The sequence below is a fragment of the Porites lutea genome, chromosome 2 (assembly GCF_958299795.1).
Source record: "Porites lutea chromosome 2, jaPorLute2.1, whole genome shotgun sequence".
Classification (NCBI taxonomy): Eukaryota; Metazoa; Cnidaria; class Anthozoa; order Scleractinia; family Poritidae; genus Porites; species Porites lutea.
The window spans coordinates 37,968,922-37,975,172 of record NC_133202.1 but is presented as its reverse complement, the minus strand read 5'-3'; the positions used below and the strand labels follow the sequence as shown (position 1 = coordinate 37,975,172).

The window sequence follows — 6,251 nt, the reverse complement described above, 5'->3', positions numbered from 1 at the left end:
AGCGTACGAAGGCGAAAGATACTTTAGCTCTTATCCAGGAAATTGCGCTTGAGTAACTTTGTCCCTTCTTATCTGCGATCAGCTCCGCAAGTCTGCTGTGGTACTTAACACACTCATCCAAATACCAATTCTAAATACCATTTAGGCATTATCTTTTGGTAATCGGCAAAAACTGGTCGTCTTTATTTCACTAACACAATTATAAAGAAAGCAAAATGCACGAATAAATGCCTCAAGAACATCATAAAATTTTCCAATGTGGTACTTAAACCTAAACTAAAAACCTGTTTTAGTTAAAGATTTATAGCTATTTTGTCAAGTTATGCCATAAAACTTGCGGCACGACGTGATTCAGAATTGAAGGATTCGACTCAAATTTACATATTAATGCCGAATCCGAATTCGCATTACTTGACACCGGCAGCTGTGATGGTAAAAAAATTCTTTATGATCCTACACATGACAATTTTTCTGTTTTTTTTTTTACTTTACCAACAAGAAAACGGTTCGGAAATAGGTTAAGCATAAAGAAGATTAAGTTTACTTTTCCACCAACCTTCGTATTAATAGTCTAGGCCGGCAGTAATTTGTTCGACTCCCAGTAGTTGGCCTTCTTAGTAGTAGAGCGGGTCGACTCCCTACCCCACCCCCTCGCCCTTTTTCCTACTCACATCTCTCTGAGGGTCGCCCCCACAATCTGAACGCCTGGAAAAGGCTATTCGACCTACTCCAGTTGTGTTCTAAACGAACATTTTTGTTTTACAAATAACATTAACGAGAACCATGCTTCCCCTGTCTAGTGACAGGTGGAAGTATTTACATTTGGCAGCGGAAGGTCCTTCACACATTCACCTTTACGCTATATATATGTTCACCTTCGACGATGCCGGATTCAGACTTCGCCTCAGTTCTCACCTCTAGCGATTATCGATTTCAGAGGCATTTCTCCACGTTGGGCTTTCAATAGAAAATTCGGTTGGTGAATTCTCCATGATACCAAACAATTGAGTGCTCTCAGTAATATGACTAATGAACAATTTATTATTATTCCTCGAGCCCGGATGGGCTCTGAGTCAATAGCCCATTAGGGCAAGAACAATAATTGTTTTAGTAAAATCCAACTAATTGGTCAAAAATATCGAGAGAAGATAACTTTGCCTGATCCAGTCTCGTTGCTTTTGGAAGCGTCGGCAGTCAGTGTTCCCTCTCTTCATCGGTTTCATTTCCGATGTAATTGTAGTATTTTGTCGCTGCCTCTGTACACGTTTGTGGTCGCTGTCTTAACTTGCATTGAAATTACGATTACGACAATACCCATCGCCCCTTTTCTCGTTATCTTATCACAAATAAAGGAACAAGTGATAAAGATATTAGAAATGATTTTACGATTTTATACGTACGTGATCCCATCCTAAATAGATGGTATATGACCTTCGCAATCTCCAAACCAATTACATGCCTGTCCTTGTTTCTAATATTCCTTTCTTAATTGGTCCTCTATATGAAGAACGAGGTGGCCGCCAAAATCGTCCAAGTTTATGTGCCGATGTTGTGGGCAATCCCCGGGAGGACTCCCATATAAAAGTGAAGGGGATGCTCGTAGGAAAATTTAAATGTGGTTGCGGAACACCAACTAGATCGTGGATCCGTTTACGCAAGTAAAATTGGCTGAGCACACTGCAAAATTCAACACAAAATCACTCCATCTCCAATCGGGGCACATTTTGTAATTTTTCTTTAAAAACCGATGCCAAAATGAATAAAACGTCTATCAAACATTTATAAATACATAAATTTCCATATAAAAACGTAATTTCCTTGACCATAAAGTAAGAAATGTACCTCAAAATTATCCAAAACGTCGCTGCCTGGGTTGCATTTCAAACCAGACAGGCCAAGCGCTCCTTGTGAAGAAAATAAGGTTGAATTCCTCGAAAATCAATTTCATAAAGAAAAGCTTTCCTTTGCCCACAAAAAGAAAACTGAGCTTTCTTTTGAACTTTCTCAATAACCTGTACAATGAATAGCAACCTCACGCCGTCGAGTTTACCCAAAATTCCAAATAATTGGTCAATTCCACTGTTAGCCGGTAAGAAATACTAACGTCTCTCCACCAAAGAACTGATAAAAATGAATCGGCCGAAGACCACATTCAGCCGTAAAAAAAAGGTACTGTAAATCAGTCGAACTTGGTATTCAAATCGCAGGAGTGCAAATAAATCACGTCTGTATCTTCCCGGAGGGAAGAAGCTTGATGGAGTTGCTTACTCAATTCATCCATCTTTAAAGTGATGACGTCACAAACGAATTCGATAATATATTACGGCGAAATGCATCATGGGAAGACTGCATAATCCTCCTTTGGTTAAAGTCTAATTAATATTATTAAAGTAAACTAATGATATCCCCACTGTCTAGGTCCTCACAGGCCATCTCAAGTAATTTAGGTAGACAGCTTATTTTCTGGGGCCTCAATAGTTCCGAGAACTCTCTTTCCTGTCCTTTTTCCAAACAGGAAGAACCTTGCCTCATAGCAAAAGCTCTATCCTCACTTGTAGTTTGTCTCTTGGTGGATTCTACTTCTACTATCTTCTCATTCTTGGTGAATGATACTTTCGAAGACGTCATTGAGAGATCATCACTCCGACTAAGAATTATCTCCATTGGTGGCACTTCATTGGAAAATACGTCGTGTATATAAGGCTCTGCTGGCGAAAACAATTTCAGTGATTGTTAATTAACAAAATAGAGACAAAAGCAAGTAAAATCTCTCTCCATCTTAGAATCACCTCAACAAATACTGGTCATAGCAAGAAAAAGCAGCATGCAAGTCATAAAATTGCTAAATTCATTTAAGTCTCCTTATTGTTAAAGTTAATAGAAATATAAACATCAGCCTGTTTCTAAGTATAAAATAATCATTTTGTTATTATTATTATTATTATTATTATTATTATTATTATAATTATTATTAATAAAAGCCGTTAAGAAAAATAAAGGAAAGTGGTACTGGACCTTTAGGCTGATTAGCCATGTTATTTCTAGATGTACTGATGATCAAATTGTCTCAGTCACCAGGGTCCTCACAGGACATAACAAATAATTCAGGAAGACTGGTTATTCGCTGAGGCTTCGATAATTCTGAGATCTCTCTTTCTTCTCCTTTATCCAAACAAGAAGAACCTTGTTTTACAACAAAAGAGATTTGCATTTTACACTCAGTCTGCATTTTACCCCTAGTTACCCCTGGTCCGCAGTCTGCAGTCTGCAGTCCGCAGTCCGCAGTCTACGTTTTACACTGACCGATTATTCAGTGGTTTCAAAACAATTAAACTAAATGCTTATTGTCAAAGTCAATAGAAATATGCATTGCAGGTTTTTTATAAGTAGAATAAAGCCAAAAGGTTTTAAAAGCTGTTAAAGAACAATTTCGAGTTTCATGGTTGGAAGTTACACTATTCCTTTAGACTTGGCCATGGTTTAGTTTACCTTTACTTATGCTATTCTCGTTGTTTAGGTCCTCACAGGACATCTCAAGTAAATCAGCAACACAAATCAGCGAACTCGATAGTTCTGAGTACTCTCCTGTTTCTCTTCCTTTATCCAAACAAGAAGAACCTTGCTTCACAACAAAACAGATGTCATCCCTCGTGGTTTGTCCTTTGGTGGACTCTCCTTTTATTATCCTCTCATTCTTGGTGAATGATGCTTTCGAAGAACACGCCACTGAAAGATCATTATTCTCACTAGTGATTTGCACTTCACTGGAAATTTCGTCGTGTACACAAGGCTCTGTTAGCGAAAAAAATTAAGTGATTCTTAAAAATAATAATAAACTAAGATGAAGAAGGACGATCAACGAAAAAAAAATGCCTGCAAGCATTTCTCCTTTTCCTCACTTTTTTTAAAAAATATATTTATTTCGATTTATTGATAATCACAATAAATAATTACATTTACAATACTCCAAAAAAAAACACTTTAACAATAGACATTACCAGAGTAAAGCAAAATTAATTGTTAAATTATTTAAATAAGGCGTCAGTATCCACTTTCTTTTTAAAGAGTTCTTTGTTGCTGATTTTTTCTTCTATTTCATATTTAGCGATGATCTTGGCTCTAAATCCATGAATGTTTGGAAGGAATTGTTTGCTCCTACAGTCCCACAAATAGGGTTTTCCAAAAATTATAAAATAGTGCAGTAATTGAAGTAAAGGGCGAGCATTTTCCGTCAAAATTCCAAAGAGCACATTTTCCAAGTAGAGACGAATTCGTTGATTCGAAATAAGGCACCAATATAGTTCAAATTCAATCCAAAACTTTCTAGAGCGTGAGCAGTGATAGAACAAATAGGTTAATGATTCGGGTTGATTGTCACAGAAAGATAAATCATTTGTTCTAAAACCTATTTAATACAACTTTGTATTTGTGTAAAGAATTGAGTTAATTACTTTGTACTGGAAGGCTTTAACATACGATTCGACAACGATAGAGTGTGGCAGCTTAAATATTTGCTTCAGAATGAAAGTTACTCTGTAATTTTTGAATAATATTGGGCGGTTTACCTTTTTCTCTGATGAGTAGGTGTAGTATTCCTTTGATTTCCCTTTCGTAAAATCAAAATTATTGTCACCCACCACAAATGTTGGAGAGTTTATGGAAGGATACCTGTCATAACTTCTTAACGATAATGGAATGGACCTACGTAAGCCAGCCCATTCTAAAATATTTATTTTGCATATTTTTTTAGACAGTTGATTCTAAGAATCAGTACTGTTCAGCCAAATAAAAGATCTCGAATGCAAATGACTCTCGCATTAACACAATGTTTATAATAAACCGGCTTGTTTTCTACTTTTATTTCTTTGTTATTCCAGATTATGGTTTTCCAATCTTCTTCAGTGGCAAACGTTTCACGAAATTGCGACCACCGTAACAAAAGTTCCCGATAAAATTGAGAAGGAATTGTGTAATCCGAGATATTGTGGTTGCAGTTAAAAAAGAACAATCCCCCAACGGAGCTCAGTATGCGTCGTAGGTAGCTCCTTTTCCTCACTTGATAGTCACAATGTCACAGAAAAATGACAGTTAATGTCAGAAGAAGTTATTTTTCTCAAACACAACTAATAATAACTAATTACGACGAACATGAACGTGGTGAAAGGTAAACAAGGGAATTTCTGTTCACTGCATGGTAGAAAAAGAAAACGATGACCCTTTGGAAGAGGCTGCTGTGGTTAGAATGAGAGGTTGGGCATACATGTATTTGGGGGAGGCCCTTTTAGGGCACACAAACCTACCCTTTTTTTCTGAAATTTCAAGCCACTCAGGGGCATCGTCAAAGGATCCACATGAAGACGTTTCAGCATCAGCAAAGTAATCACTTGAATCATCGTCATCTTCATCAGACTGGTCCAGTCCAACAGGTGACTCATCCTGAGTTGTCACTGAAAAAAAAATTAGTGTACATCATTTATTAATAATCAACGCGAGTTCAACATAAAAAAAGAATGAAAATGCACGTTTGTAATGCTTACTGAAGTTGATGAGACAAAATCATGAAGATGCATTCAAAAATAAATTCCCGAAACACTGTCAATTAAAGTGTAAACAAAGTTTGTACATTCTTAAACGACTGATTTGGTAAAGACTAATAAAAACAAATTTTCGCCACTATTCACCTCTCCCTTTGGGGGACAGTTAATTGCACCGAATAAACGCAATTTCACAAAGGAGGTCGTCTACGACCACAAAAAATGACATCGACCGAAACCCTTTTTCGTGGCAAGTGGTTACATAAGATTCGTTTGTATCACCGAGAAACAAACAACATGAAAGAAAAAACTGCCAGAAGAACGTCCAAAGACGACAGAAACTAGCAAATAAGCCTAAAGCTTTAAATATATCTTTTAGTTTACTTACAAGATTGTTTCTGCACTGCTTCTACAAGTTCTAACCAGTCGATCACAGTGAAGTGAGCATTTTTGTCTAGAGACAGTCTGTAAATATAACGGAAAGAAACTTTGCAAACTATTCAAAAATAGTAAACATAAATTTTAGCAAGTATGTTCCACAAACAATATAGAAAACCTATTTTCGACAAAAAATGTATTTTTGTAAAAAATTCAGACGGTGAAATTTGAGGATAAAGTAAATTATTGTGGATCTGAGTGACACAAATGTGAAACATTTGGAAGGTATGCTTGGAATCTGGATTTTGATTTTTATCTGATTTCTCTCAACCTGAATTT

The 6,251-nt window shown here is 36.5% G+C and overlaps 1 long non-coding RNA gene across 1 annotated transcript; it reads right to left on the bottom strand.

Moving 5' to 3' along the window:
* Positions 1 to 3,488: 3,488 nt before the first annotated feature.
* On the bottom strand, positions 3,489 to 6,046 carry LOC140926969 (uncharacterized). Its single transcript, XR_012164511.1, has 3 exons — positions 5,923 to 6,046; positions 5,301 to 5,447; positions 3,489 to 3,792 (listed from the first exon to the last, which is right to left on the bottom strand). It is a non-coding gene; the product is annotated as an uncharacterized lncRNA (long non-coding RNA).
* Between the last annotated feature and the right edge of the window lie 205 nt (positions 6,047 to 6,251).